Consider the following 15300-nt stretch of genomic DNA (forward strand, 5'->3'; position numbering starts at 1 on the left):
TGTGGATCACCTTGACTGATTGATGACCTGTATTTCAGGAAGGACAGGTGGCAGGTGGGGACTGCCACCCTATTAATTCTCCTTGATCTTTCAGCAGCTTTTGATGCCATCAGTCACCATCCCCTGTTGATCAGTAGTCAGATACGTGGTCTCCCCCATACTATCTGACGTCTATATGAACTTGCTGGGAGTAATCATCAGGGGGTTTGGGGACAGCTCTGTCTTTCTTCTCCATCAGAATCAACTCTCTAGTAATTGTTGTTGTTGCTGCTGCTGATGAATGCCTTCTAAACCAGCATGTCAAGGTTATTTACACATAAAATAATTAAAAACAGTTCAAAAATGAATACAACTAATATATTTGAAATACGACTAAAATGCCAACAAGTGGACACCCATGTTGTCCATTTGGGAAAAATTATTGGAACAAAAATGTCTTCCACGGTTTCCAGGAAGTGCAGAAAGTGGGTGCCTGTCATGTCTTGGCAACAGTGCTATTGCACAAAACAGGGGCAACCACACTATAAGCACTGCTCTGAGTTACTGTAGAGCTGGCTACTGAGATCCTTGGAACTTGTAGGAGCCTTTCTCCCTCAGACCACAGCAATTTGCTTGGTGTAGAAGGGATAAGCAAGTCTCTCAAGTAATAATAAGGTGGCACATTTACTTGGGAGTCGACCCTACTGAACAAAATGGACCTTACTTCGTAGTAAACATGCACATGGTTGTGGTGCATCAGCATGTAGCACCTTTTAGGAGTTCATATGACATATACATTGTCTTGCAAGTCACAACAACCCCAGAGGCCAAACCAGCGCTCTTATTATATACTCATATTGTCTCGGGACCCAGAACAGTGCTCGCCTGAGGCTGTACTGCAATTTTGTGGCTGAGGTGAATTTGAAAAAAATTACTTTTCAGCTTATCAACTCTACAGACTTATACTTACTTCATCTTCATTCCTTCTCCTCAGGCAAGCTTGGGAACTGCTGTTCCATGAGGGAGCTCCCAAATTGCCACCCATCTGCGAATTTTCAGCACCCTCAATAAAACCAGGATTCATTCTAAACTCCCCCCCCCCCCCCATTGCACAAGCAGGCAGCACACTGGCCACCCCTGAGTGTAGCCTCAAAATTCCACTGGCCCCCCAAAAGCTTGGTGACCTGTTACATACACTAGTTTTTACTATACTGAACTGAAAAACTGCTCCATAATGGAAGTTCTAGTTCATTTCCCTTTCACAAGAAAAGGACATCCTAGATGTTCATAGCAATTCATAAACATGGGCATTTCTTCCTGGGTTATCATCACATGTGGTGATGTCTGTCCAATTTTGAATTACACTGGAACAAATGAGATTCCATTTGAGGCCTCTCTGCGCAACCTTTCTCTTGGCTTGCTGAACGACCAGTGTTTCCAAAACAACGGAGCTGGCAGAGCTGAAATTATAGTTCTGCCTTTAAAAATAATCAGACCAGCTAGCTGAATTCTTTCTGAGGCTTTGTGCGGCACCAGAGGGAGCAAGCACATGCGTCCACAGAGAGCTTTAAGAGGATTGGACATGGAGGAAGCAGTTGGACAACAGCAGCTGTTATGGGATTCTCAGAGGCAAAGTTCAGGTGCTATTAAAATCAAATGAACTGCTAGTAAGACTTGGAAGGATCACTCTCTTTAAAAGAATGGTTTAAACATTGCCTGAGGGGCTGATAGATCTAAAGGAGGAAATTTCTCACATGCAGGAACATTTGTCTGATAAAAAAAGATTAGATGTTTGGGTCGGATGCCATCCTTTATGCTTTCCATTATTATGTATCCGCATCACATCCCCCTCCCCCCCATCCTTTGTGTAGGGCAAAAGGTGGGCTTAGTATCCTGGGAGATCAGTCATCACAACTGACCATTTTTACAATTTGTCACTTTAAAAACACCTTGCTCCCCCAAGAAGAAGAAGAAGAGTTTGGATTTGATATCCCGCTTTATCACTACCCGAAGGAGTCTCAAAGTGGCTAACATTCTCCTTTCCCTTCCTCCCCCACAACAAACACTCTGTGAGGTGAGTGGGGCTGAGAGACTTCAGAGAAGTGTGACTAGCCCAAAGTCACCCAGCAGCTGCATGTGAAGGAGCGTCTTCTTGTGGACTCAAGGCTGAGCAACTTTCTCTGAGGGAAGCTAAAGGTGGACTAAGGCCTCCTGAGTCTCTGTCCACTTGTCCTAGGCCCCAATCCATTTTTTAGAACTACAGTGGCTTGCATTTCTTCTGTGTTCCATGACCTGGTGTGGTTCTTCTTCTGCTGGATCAGTGAGGTAGTTTTTTTTTGGGGGGGACTTGGTTCCTTGGATCCAGAGGAAGGAAGCCCTCACAGTTCCTCACTTTGGCTCTCTGTGGGATCTGGTCCAGGGATTTCCCACCTGCCAATCTTGGGTTCAGCGGCTCCCTGGTCTCCAATGACAGGCTTAAGAGTCAGGAAGCCAGTTGGGTTCCTTGGGTAGTGATTCCACAGCCTCCGACTCAGTGTCTTGTTGAACTTTGTGGTGAAGACAGGTACTTTGAAATATCAGAAGTGCAGGAGCAGATGGTGTGGTAGCACTGTGGCACTCACTTGACCTCCTGACTCTTGAGTTGCTGCAGCTTACCAGGAGCGGGAGGAGGGAGTAAGCACTGGGTTGGCTTTACCAGTGTGTTTGTACCACACCAACATTCCCACTGTCTCCTTTCTCTCCTGGTAAGCACCAGAGATGCAGCAGTCGGGAAGTCAGGTATGCATGAGACAACCTGGACAAGCAGGAATGGAAGGGGCAGCCTGGAGCCAGCCGCCACTGCAGCACTGGGTGAAAGTATACATATTCAGGCAGGGACACTTGAGGAATTCATTCTTTGTGATTTATGAAATGAACTGCTCTTATCCTCACCTTCTGGACTCATGGACAGATTGGAATCCTTCAGATTTCACATTTCTCTGAATTTTGCAATGCCGTTCTCAACTAAAGACAACAACACCCCACACATACAAAAATGCACATTAAAATGCATCTTCCACATGCTCATTTACATATTTTAATAAATACAGGAGAGGGTCTAATTTTGCCTTGCAGCCAAATATTACACAAAGAACTGTGATAACAATTTGCCAATAGGTTTTTTGATGTATTACTTATCCCTGCCGAGGTGGAAAAAGTCTCCCTTGGCAGTGCCACAGTGGCAGCATTTGCCATCTCCTCTACATCCATTTCTGAGAGAAAAGGTATTTAGAAAAAGTCATATGTTGACACAAAATTTCAAGGGGATTAAAGGATCAGTTGAATGTGAAAAGAGGATGGCATAGACTTTTGAATGAAGACATGCAAAACTGACATGAACTGGAAACAGAATGATCCATCCACCCCCAATGACCACAACATTTGTAAACAAGACCTCTCACAGTATATTTTAAAGAGCCAAGTATCTGGGGACTCTCAAATCAGATCAGTGTCAGGTATTTGAGGGGGAATCCTTCGTACAATTTTCTAGCTGAGGCCTCTATCACAAAGGTGCAATTTGCCCTGTGTGGGGAAAAATACAGGTACAGATTCACAAACACCTGGCTGCTTGGGAGAACAATGTGAGATCCTGTTTGTGGATTAAGGACAGACTAGTTTGATGAGAGGCCATCTTTTATAGATTATGTGAGAGCACCACAGATGATCTATCTTAGCTCAACAACTTTTGTGTTCACTTTTTGAAATATGACAACCATATCTATCTATCTATCTATCTATCTATCTATCTATCAATCATCTATCTATCTATCTATCTATCTATCTAATTTCCAATCAGCCCCCAATGGGTTCTTTGTTACTACGCGTACATCTGGAATAGTCCTTTTTCACTGGCCCCTTTTTGCCTTATTTATTTCACACAATTTCATTTGTTTCTCTTAATACTATTAGAAACATTAAGATAAAAAAAATGAAGACGTTGTGTTTGGCTCACTTCGAAATGTTGACTGAAATCAGTTCAGCAATTTTTAATCTCATATCACCTGAATAATCTAACCTGAACATAAGCAATGACATTCAAACTGTTTTATGTAGTGATTGTATTATTTGGATTTTAAATATGTATTTGTTTTATAAAGCTGGTTACTGTTTCCTCTGCTGTGGACACATTCTTAGATTACAGTGGTCATTGGTTGGGAACAAAATAAAATTCATTCATTCGTGTTATGTTAAATTAACTCTCTGGCTTTTACTTAATGTGTGAATTGATTAAGTTATGAGCACTGGACATTGTAAATTTAGCGTGAAAAGTGAATCCTGAGAAAGAGAGGCTACTAAGATAAAGCATGCAATAAGAAGCAAAAGCTAAGTGGAAGAAATGATTGCCTCTAATGTATTATTTATTTAATCAAATTTGGGAACATACAACACTCCTATTTATAGTAATTTATCTACCTCTGTGTTTTCAATTGCTTTGTTGTAAGCCATCTTGAAGCTTTGGTGAAAAAATGCCTATGGTGAATAAGTAATGCAACAGAGCAAAAATGCTTTCAAAGAACGTTCAAGACCCATCACTATTATGGAAGATCACTGATGTACTACTGCTATAGAACATGAGAAGATAAAAAGTGCCCTTAGGGATCAGGACAAAGGCCCATCTAGTCCTATATCCTGTTCAGGCACTCCAGCTTGGGGGAGAGGAGGCACTTTGCCCCCCCAAGTTCTTAAGGAGGGGGCTGGCCCCCCTCAATCTTGAGTGGCGACATGGCATGCCCTACGTCAGCGTGTTGCATGACGTGGTGCATGACATCAGACGTTGGCCCCCTCAATAGCGAGGGGCAAGCCAGTGCTCCTGATCTTGTTCTCACAACTTGCGGAGAACCTGCAAGCAGGAACTGAGCGCAGCAGATTTTGATTTAAAATTGACCACAGAATCTATAGATTCTGACATCACTATTTGACATAAAGATTTTGTTTTCTTTCTATTGATCCTTGCATGTTTGCGGTTGGTGTACTTTCAGAAACCTCAGGCTGAACAATCTCTCAAGGTATGGTTCAAGAACATTTGGGATGTGGTCAGTGGTTTTTTACTGGGGGACACAGGGGTACGCATATCCCTAAACATTTTGTGAATCTAATGGAAGAAGAAACTAAATTTTTTTAGTTTCTCTTCTAGCACGGTGAATTGTCAGTTCTGTTGCTACCCCCAATGGGGGCCTCATTTCCTGTCACTGTGTTTCCAGAGTCTCAGATGGAAGCGGGCGTTTAATGTGTGAAGTAGGAGTTGGAATCTAGCACGGTGATTGGTCAGTTTCGTTGTTACCACCTCCGATGGCGGCTTCCTTTCCTTTCCTGGTGATCTTCTTGAGTCAAAATGAGAGTACTCCTAAACTTTTTTTTTTAGAAAAAAAAAAGCATTGGATGTGGTTATCTAAGAATGACTAATTGGGCTTAGAAGGCCCAAAGAGAGATACCTTTGTTGAAACAATTCTCTACCACCAACTACTCACATTTGTCTTTGGAGGGGCTATATTAACCATTAATGTCTCAAGAATATGCCTGGAGAACTACCTAAAAATGATTCACAGATGGTATTTAACTCCGAGTAGGCTTGCTAAGATGTACAGTATAAGACTGAATCAGATAAGTGCTGGAGATGCAAAGAGGTGGAGGAGACATTCTTTCATATGTGGTGGACTTGTAAAAGGGTAAAAGATTATTGGGAAATGATCCATAATGAATTGAAAAAAAATGTTTAAAAGTACTTTCACCCCCCCCCCCCAAAAACCCAGGGTCCTTTCAGTTGGGGATAATTTAGACTGAAATGCCCAGGTGTCAAAAAAGGTTATTTACGGATGCCACTTCTGCAGCCCATGTTTTGTTAGTTCAAAAACTAAAGAAGAATGGCAACTTAAGTTACAATATGCACAACTTGCAGATTTAACATATAGCATAAGAGAACAAGTAGAACATACGTTTAAAGAAGACTGGAAAAAAATTCTTGAATATATGGGAAATAATTGTGTGCAGCTAAAAACGCTGGCAGCATTAAGATAAATTCAACAGTGTAAATAACTTTCAGTGGATGCAATAATAGAATACAGTTTTTGTAAAAATGCAGGGATTTATGATACATAAAATGAACCAGGGAAAGAGGAAAAGGGAAGTCATTGATATATTAAGGGTGTAAAATTATATATATACAGTGGTACCTCGGGTTAAGTACTTAATTCATTCTGGAGGTCCGTTCTTAAACTGTTCTTAACCTGAAGCACCGCTTTAGCTAATGGGGCCTCCTGCTGCTGCTGCCGCCGCCACACCACCGGAGCATGATTTCTGTTCTCATCCTGAAGCAAAGTTCTTAACCTGAGGTACTATTTCTGGGTTAATGGAGTCTGTAACCTGAAACGTATGTAACCTGAAGCGTATGTAACCACATATATATAATGCCTGCAATGACACGGCAAACTCAACGTAATGCATTTTGGTGGAGATTGTATTATATAAGTAGACTGTACCTAGTCACTTATTGTTTTTGAAAATATTTTTTTGTTGCAAAAAATAAATAAATTGACCACTTGTTTGGATTTCCTGTAGCCCTTAAATGTTATTAAATCTAACTGCTAGCTTAGTATAACTTTGGAATGAAAAGCCAGACGGAGAAAGAAGCTGGAGAATCCATCCTCCGGAACCTCCATGTTCCACCGATTATTCAATGGACACATTTTAATCTGCAATTAAAATTGTGGAGCCTTGACCCTACCCCTGTTGTCTGCAAGTACATCCCACCGATTTCCACAGAGCACTACTAAGTAAATTTGCATTAAAATTGCAGCCTTCATTGATTAATTGCACCAATTAAAGCTCATGGACTTTTTTCTTTTAACAAATGACCCCAATGTAGCAACCAAGAAAGGCATCCTTAAAATTAGGGTTACCCATGTATATTGCAAATAATGCGGGTGGGGCGTGGGTGGGAGAATCATTAAGCCCTTTATTAATAATTTCTCAATAAAAGGGGACTGCGATTTTGGATGAAAATGCTGTAATTGGAGAGGCGAGGACACTGCCCATGGCTATATCCATTTGCAGGGCTCGCTCTCTCTCTCTGCCGGCTCTCTGCAGCTGACTGCACTGACGTCATCTCCAGAGCCATTGACACATTCTTTTGTGCGGTGTGAATGAAGAAGTAAATTGATCCCAGTGGGGGCTGCGTTCACAATGAACAGAAGCCGGTCGGCCGCTTCCCCAGCTCTAGGTGGCATTAGCTATCTGCCAGCACAGCCCCACAACTCAACACCCAAATCATTAACAGCCAGGAGTTGTGTTCACGCCCAGCGTGATTTTCATTTTGACTAAATCCACCCCAGGCGCTTTAAATTAGCAGCTAAACATTAATTAAGAACGTTTAGAATACCAATATTTTATCGAGGAAGCTCCAAGGACAATCTTGCAAAGGTAGGGGAAAAGAGCCAGGCTCTGGAAGCAATTGAGATAAGGGAGTTTTCCAGGGCTGAGCTGCAGGAGAAAGAGAGAGGAAGAAAAAACAGTCCTAAAATGATGTGGAGCAGGACATATTTTATGCCAGCTGATGGGGTGTCCCCGGATAGGAAACTGCCTTATTCTGAGCCATACAACTGGTCCATCTAGCTCAGTAATGTTTATATTGCCTGGCAGCATCTCTCTGGGGTTTCAGGTAAGCGTCTCACAGTCCTACCTGGAGATGCTGGGGATTTATGCTGTACCACTGAGCTATGAGCTATTTGTCATCTCCTTATCTTCTGTTTTACCTCCTATAAACTTTCCCTTTTATTTACAGGGATGCAACATAGGGCTCATCATGTGGGGACTTCCGGAGAGGGAAAATGGCGGGTGCCACAGCAGCGAGCAGCTTCTGAAGCCAGCCAGATCCAACTGCACTACCAGGCTGGCTTTGGACTGCTGAGTGCTGCTGCCGCCGCCACTGCCAAAGGGGAACCGGGGACATCAAGGGGGTTCAGATCTCCCCGCCCCCTTTGTTTTGACTGATCAGCAGAGGCTCAGGAGTCATGGGTGGGTAGCTGGTGCGCCGTTGCCCAGTTTTTTAAAAAACTCTTCACAGGGTGCGAAAGAAGGGCTTTGTACCTTTATACAATATGCATGTGTGCTTGGGCCCAGGGTCTTTTGCCTCACCATCCCCACTACTGACTCCCTGTTGCTACTACTCAGCTTCCAAAAAAAAAAAAAAAAAGTGCCCCTGGATTCATTGAAAAAAATCTGGTAACCATAATCCAGACCCCTGTTTGTCCTGTGACTCATAGACACAGGTCTGAGAGGTTCTCACCCACCCCCCCGCTTTCTTCCGGGAAAACCTGCTGTTTACTGCTGAATCAGAAGAAATGTCAACCAGGTTTTCTGCAGCTTGATGTTTGTTTTGATTCAGCTTCAAGTAACGGGTTTCCCCAGTGAATGTGGCAGGAGGAGAAAAGGACCTATTGGGCCCAAGACTTTCATTTTCAATCACAGGACAAACAGAAGGGTGGATGAGCTCCCAGTTCAGGTGGGGAGGCAGTTTCCAGGAATAGCTGGCTTGGTGATGCTCCATGCACGAATTGACTGCCGTTTCTGAACAACAACAGAGAAGAGTCTGAGACCTGATACCCTTTTTGGTGAGTGTTGTGAGGCAGTGGTGGCATGGGCTACCAGTGATCCTGTTTGGCAGTGCCTTGTGGTGGGTGATTGTCTTCCCAGTCACCCTACAGGGCTCGAAGCTTTTCCACTTGAACCCCCCTCCCAAAAGCCCCCTCCTGCCTTTTCCTCTTCTCCAAGGGCTCCAAAACATACCTTAGACCCATAGGCAGCCCGTGAGTCTCTGACAGTCCCTTGTGGAGCATCTGTTCCTGCTGAATCCAGGGACTGCAAGTTGCAGGATTGCAGGCGCTAGCTCCTGGGGGCCAAGGGACTTTGACCCCTCAATGTTCAGAGGGTGTTTAGCTCCTCCCCCTGGCTCCTTGCAATTTTATGCGCATGACATCGTGCCAGGCCCCCTCAATCATCTCGAGAAGCTGGCGCCTCTGTGTAGAATCCTGTGAAAGCTTCTGCCAGAAAGTCAACAGCTGAGGTAAGATGAAGGGGTGGGGATATGACTATTTCTATCCCTTGCCACAAAGCAGTGGTGCAGCATGGAGGGGGCCGGGAGGCTGTGGCCCTGGGGGCACATTTCTGAGGGGCCACAACCAGGCGCCCCCACAACAGGCTCCCTCATTAAGGCCAGAGCTGTGGAGAAGCAACCCTCACCTGGGCAGGGCCTTTGGAGCTAGGGCGGTGGTGGCACCTCCTTCTCCTCATGGCCAGTGAAGGGATGTGTGTGTGTGCCTTGCCCCTAGGCTGGCCGAGAGGGAAGGAGGAGGAGGGCGCCACTACCATGGCCCACCGAGGAGGGAGGGAGAAAGAGGAAGGTAGGAAATCACTGCTGAAGCCACGTTCATTGCCCAAAGCACCTCGCTGCAAGGACAGGAAGGCGAGGTGACACAGTGGCGCTTCTGGCTTTGAGTTTCTCTGCCTTATCTCTGCTCCCAGGTTGGGGCTGATTTCCAAGGAGAGGCTCCCTTGATTAGACGTTAGCAGGTTAAGGGACTGCCGCTGCTCAGTCCACCAAGGCAGCACAACACTCGCCCCACCCTGGGTGCCAGCAACCCACGCTACGCCCCTCCCACAAAGGCCCCTTCCCTTGGGGGACTGCCATAGTTTGGATTGGATTTGATATCCCACTTTATCACTACCCGAAGGAGTCTCAAAGCGGCTAACATTCTTCTTTCGCTTCCTCCCCCACAACAAACACTCTGTGAGGTGAATGGGGCTGAGAGACGTCAGAGAAGTGTGACTGGCCCAAGGTCACCCAGCAGCTGCATGTAGAGGAGCGGAGACGCAAACCTGGTTCACCAGATTACAAGTCTACCGCTCTTAACCACTACATCACACTGGCTCTCCTATCTCCATAGGGATAGATGATCCCTTCCCTCTTACTTTAGGGACCCATCTGTATATTTGTGGCATCAGCAGCTCTTGCTATGCATGTCAAACCTATTTGCACGCCTAGCAACCAAATGCAAATCACGTGAAGGAATAGTAGTGCCAATGCTTGCAGCAAAGGATTAAGAACCGCATGGCTCACAGGCTGACAAACCACCACCACCACCACCACCAGCGTTATGGTCTGGGAATGCAACAAAAGTGGTAGGGAATGCAAGAACCAGGAACTAGAGTACAGGAATGGAGGAGACAGGTGTGACAGAAAGCTAGACTTGGTACAGGTTCACTCCCTGCAGGCCATCTCTAGTTACACTTCCTGATGCAGTCCCTTAGTTTGGCAGGCATCCCGGTAGGGCAGTTCATGGGGCCAGTGCAAGATACCAAAGTCTGACAAGGTTACAGTATTTTTTCCCACCATTGTAGACAGGTACTGCTGTGCAATAGTTCAGAGGGGGGTCCAACTTTTGGACTTTTATGGACTCATTCCCTATAAATTCCTGTCTCGTCTTTGACAGTGTTTCAAGTTTCATGCTATGTTCCTTGCAGATGGATGCTGGCTCGCCACTGGGAATCCTCTTTCTGGAATGTGTCTTAGACTGCTTGCAGAGATGGCGATGATTTCTGTCTCCTTCCTTTTCTCCCACTATCAATAATTCAATCTTCTGAGAGAGGAGAGCGAAAAAATTATTCTGTATCATTGCACATGAGAGGGTGCTCTCTCTCTCTCTCTCTCTCTCTCTCTCTCTCTCTCTTTCTCTCCAGAATGGCAAAATCAATTTCTGTCAATACAAAAAAAGAAAAAAAGGAAAGAAGTCTGAATGAATTCCGAAAGAAAGCAATCCTTTGCCTCGCAGTCTTTAAATGGCAAAGCAATCGATTTGTCTGAATTAATTTAATCACAGCAAAAGAGTTCTTCTTTCTAGGGCTATATATCAGCTCCTAGCATGAACGCCTTTGCGTTAGTACTATTCACAAACTGCGTGGCACTGATGCTCCTCGAATTGGAGAAGGTGCAGCCCGGTCTGCCCTCCATAACGGTAGATCAGTGGCAGCCAGGGATGCGGAAGGAAGGCATTCAGAAATGCAAATCTGCCCAATTTCCACTTCCTGAACTAATTCTCGAATTGCAGTGCAGGCATCTCTTGAAATTCACACCTCTCCACCGTTTGTGATGCAGTTCTCTGACAAAAACATGCATACCAAAAAAGAAAAGAAAAGAAAAGAAAAAGCATATATGAAGAGAAACACCAAAAAAATGCTTATAAATAGTGAGACTAATCTTAGGGGAAATTGATTGTAGCTGTGATTGACAGGCTGTGATTGACAGGGATGGTCACAAGGATTGCAGGAGCTGCAGATGCAACACAGAGCCCTGGAGGAAGAAATCACAGTGGAAAGGGGAACCCAGGAGAACCCCAAGTTGCAGGAGTGTCCAGAAAGGGGGAATTTGAGAAAGGAGACAGAGCAGGGGCCCTGTAGTTGTTCCCATCATTTCTGACTATTGGCTGTGTTGGTGGGGGTTGGTGGGAACCAGGTTTGCCACCCCTGGGACAAAAGATGGGGTGCATATACTCCAGTGTACAAAGAAGAAGGCCTTGAGGCTTCTCTGACAGGGTTTTTCTACAGCTGAACCCTTTTGTCATGCAGCCTCAGTCACCTCTCCCCAGTCCCTACCCCACTTTGCAGTTCATATTGAAGACCTAGAAAACTTCAGCTACTGAGCTTGGATGAATAAAGATATGATTTTACAGTGTGTTTGTGTTTGTGTGTGTGTGTGTGTGTGTGTGTGTGTGTGTGAAATCACCATATATCAAGGAAGGTTGCAAGAGTGCCCTTATCAGCGGAGGCTGCTTGAACATGCAAAACGACTTTGGGTTGCTCAGATTCAACTAATTTTATTTCACCGCCAAGATAAAATCCCAAATTTTATAAGACCAATCAACTCAATGCAATTTTGCACAAAAATACATAATGCATTGCCGATTGTTAGGCTGTGAAGTAGCTCCTGGGCACTGAAAGTGAATTCAAGTAGATTGGCCACTTTTAAAAAATTAAGTAAACTTTGATGCATCTCCAGATTTAGACATTCTGATTAGCCGTTCCTAATTTGCCATGCTTTTGACAAATCATTCAAATAAGCCATGGGACTGAATGTTACTGGACTAAAGCTCTCATCATTCCTGGCCACTGGCTCCGCTGACTGGGGCTGATGGAAGCTGGAGCCTAAGAATGCCTGGAAAACTACACATTTCCTACCCTTGCTATAAATTTACATGTGCTTTTTTTGGGGGGGGGGACATGGTGTTCTCCTGACTCCCCACAAGCCAATTCCAGGTGGCATAGGGGCCTACAGGTGAAAAGTCTATTTGAGCAAGCAGAAGTTCTTGTCCAGGGCTTCCACTGATGGGACTCATTGCTTGAAAACTGTCCAATGTATATTCCAGTAAAACTGTAATACCTCCTTATCAAATTATCTTTGTGCCCTCATTAGCAACACAAGTGTTTTTTTTAGCTTTTCTCAGCTTGTCTCAACTGTTGTTATTGCTTTTATTTATTGCTTTTATTCTGGTGTTTTAGATTATTTCAACCACTTTGGAGTCCTTTGAGGACAGGAAAGTGGCCTACAAATTAAAATAAATGTATTTTATGCATACTCTGTATGCATGCATTTATGCATTTATGTATGCATGTGTGCATGATGATGATGAAGAAGAAGAGTTTGGATTTGATATCCCGCCTTTCACTCCCTTTAAGGAGTCTCAAAGCGGCTAACATTCTCCTTTCCCTTCCTCCCCCACAACAAACACTCTGTGAGGTGAGTGGGGCTGAGAGACTTCAAAGAAGTGTGACTGGCCCAAGGTCACCCAGCAGCTGCATGTGGAGGAGCGGAGACGCGAACCCGGTTCCCCAGATTACGAGACTACCGCTCTTAACCACTACACCACACTGGTTCACAATGAAGTGGCTATTTGGGCAGTCCTAAAATTACAAAAGCCACAAGGCAATAAAACATGCATGTGCAAACTTAGGACTCAGCTACACAGCTGCAAATAAAACGTTTTTAATGTGTTGTAAAGTGCAATATAAAATGTGACACTAGATGGTGACAGTGAGCTATGCAAAATTCAATGTATTTTTCAAAACTTTTTTTTTTTAAAAAAGGCGTTTTCACAGCATTTTTTTATATGTGTGTAGATTCCATCCCAATCTTGACCTCAGAATTGACCATATTAAATTATTGACCCTCTGCCAGAAACCACTGGAATTCAGAGTGACAGCTGCATTTTGCATAGAAATCTTTCTTCCCAGGTTGGAAAACAGAACTGCAGAACTGAGTTATCCAGCTGGTTGCCTCCGTGCTTCAGGATAAGCATTCAGCCTTACTTAAGTTCCTATTAATGAAATAACAAGGGGAAAAAAGGTTAATTCTGATCTAGCATGAAGAAAATGAGACATTTTATGTAGCTACCTTACAAGAACTGCTGACAATATTTTAATGAGAAGTGTGACTACACAGAAGTCAAAGTAGTTGGATTAGACTGGCAAGAATTTTCTCAGTGGTGTTTATTCTTTATTTTAGCTTATAGAATTAGCGAGCATTAGTTCTGCACTTGTTAATGGTTTCTTTCCATATTTCCACCTGGTCACCACTGCCGAGAACTGGGATGTACCAAAATCAGTAGGTGGGTATTCATCATTCATTCTTTCTCCATGTTTCCCTGCTCACCATATACAACATTAAACAAACCTGCCATATTGCTTCACGCACAGCAAGAATCATCTGGGGCCACTGATGGAAGCTTGTTAGTGGGACATGAATCTGAGCCAGCAAAGAATGTTCACAGCATTCCAGTTCAGGAAAAGCAAAGCATTTCCCTGGCACAGTTTGGCAGTCTTGCTAACATGAATATCATATTGAGGCAGAAGGCAAACTGTCTCATGGTGCAGCTTGTGGATCAAGACAAATATTACTGATCAGCATCTATTCCTTACCCTTGACGGCTGCAGCATATAACTTTTTTCTTTTCTTTTTATAAAATAATAATAATAAAATTTCAAAAAGAGAAATCGTTCCACACATTCACTCCAATACATAATTTTGTTTTTTGTTTTGTCGACTTCCCATCCCGTTTTCCATAGTGATTTTGTTTCCTCCCCTTTTGCTGCACCCTGCCTTCTGTATCTTATATCACAACAATATTACAGCAAGTCCCAAATCTTTCTGTTGCTCAAACTTCAAATCCTGCTTGCAAATTCATCAAACTATCCGATTTCTTTAAATAGTCCAAAAAAGACTTCCATTCTTCCACAAAGCTGTCATTGCTGGGTTCTTTCACATTAGCTGTTAACTTTGCCATTTCTGCGTAGTCCATCACCTTACTTTTCCATTCTTCTTTTGTGGAAATTTCTTCTTCCTTCCATTTTTTTTGAGCACACAAAATCCTTGCTGCTGTCGTAACATACACAAACAATTTAACCACCTTTTTGGGGGACTTCTGCCCCTATAATTCTTAAAAGGAAGTATACAACTATTGTCTTGAGACCCTACAGCAGCCTCTGTCAATCTGGTACCCTCCAGATGTTTCAAATGACAACTCTCATCAGACCCAACCAACTCTGGTAGGAGTTGTAGTCCAAATACATCTGGAGACTGATGAAGGCTGCTATATAGCTCTTCTTTGGTGATCACTCGTAGCCAAGAAATATTCTCTTCCATAAACATGGTTTTAACAGTGAGTCCATAAGTGACTGTGGAGGCCAGTTCTGGAACCACACGTCCTTCCACTGTGGGGACACAGCTTTTGGGGTGGGAGTTGATCACAGTGAGGGTTTGCAAAGCGTGCCTTCCTCTTAGCACGTTTCTCCCTTCCGTCCTGAATTTGAGCATAGCACCCTGCAAGTCTAACCATGAAATTCAAGGTGTCTCTTACCACATGGTTATACACAGTTGTATGCTAAGCATAATGGAAACAAAAACTTCCGGGATGTGTAGGACCTTCAGGCCTTGCTTTGCATCAGTGCATCATTTTTGTCCCTAAAAAAAAAAAGACATGGTGGTATTCCTCGCCTTTAAGACATTGTCCTTTTATAAGCCGCAACAGTCATTTTTATGTGAAACTAGTATTTTAAAGACTGATCTCGCCATAACAGCTGAACACAACTTCAGGGAAAGGCAGGAACCGATTATAAATGTCTGTTCCATCTGTTTCCTGAAAGGATCCTTCTAGCCCCAAAGTGACCCTTTGATAGCTATTCTCAGTACTAGTGAGTCACTCATTAGAGCATTTGAGTCATAGATGGTATCAGTTTCAC

At 43.8% G+C, this 15300-nt stretch overlaps 1 long non-coding RNA gene across 2 annotated transcripts in view; it reads left to right on the top strand.

Moving 5' to 3' along the window:
- The window catches only part of LOC308472852, a 360690-nt gene that overhangs the window by 57383 nt on the left and 288007 nt on the right, over nucleotides 1–15300 (top strand). The gene's annotated exons all lie outside the window — the stretch shown is intronic.

The sequence above is a fragment of the Podarcis pityusensis genome, assembly GCF_964106645.2.
Source record: "Podarcis pityusensis genome assembly, chromosome: 3".
NCBI classification, from domain to species: Eukaryota; Metazoa; Chordata; class Lepidosauria; order Squamata; family Lacertidae; genus Podarcis; species Podarcis pityusensis.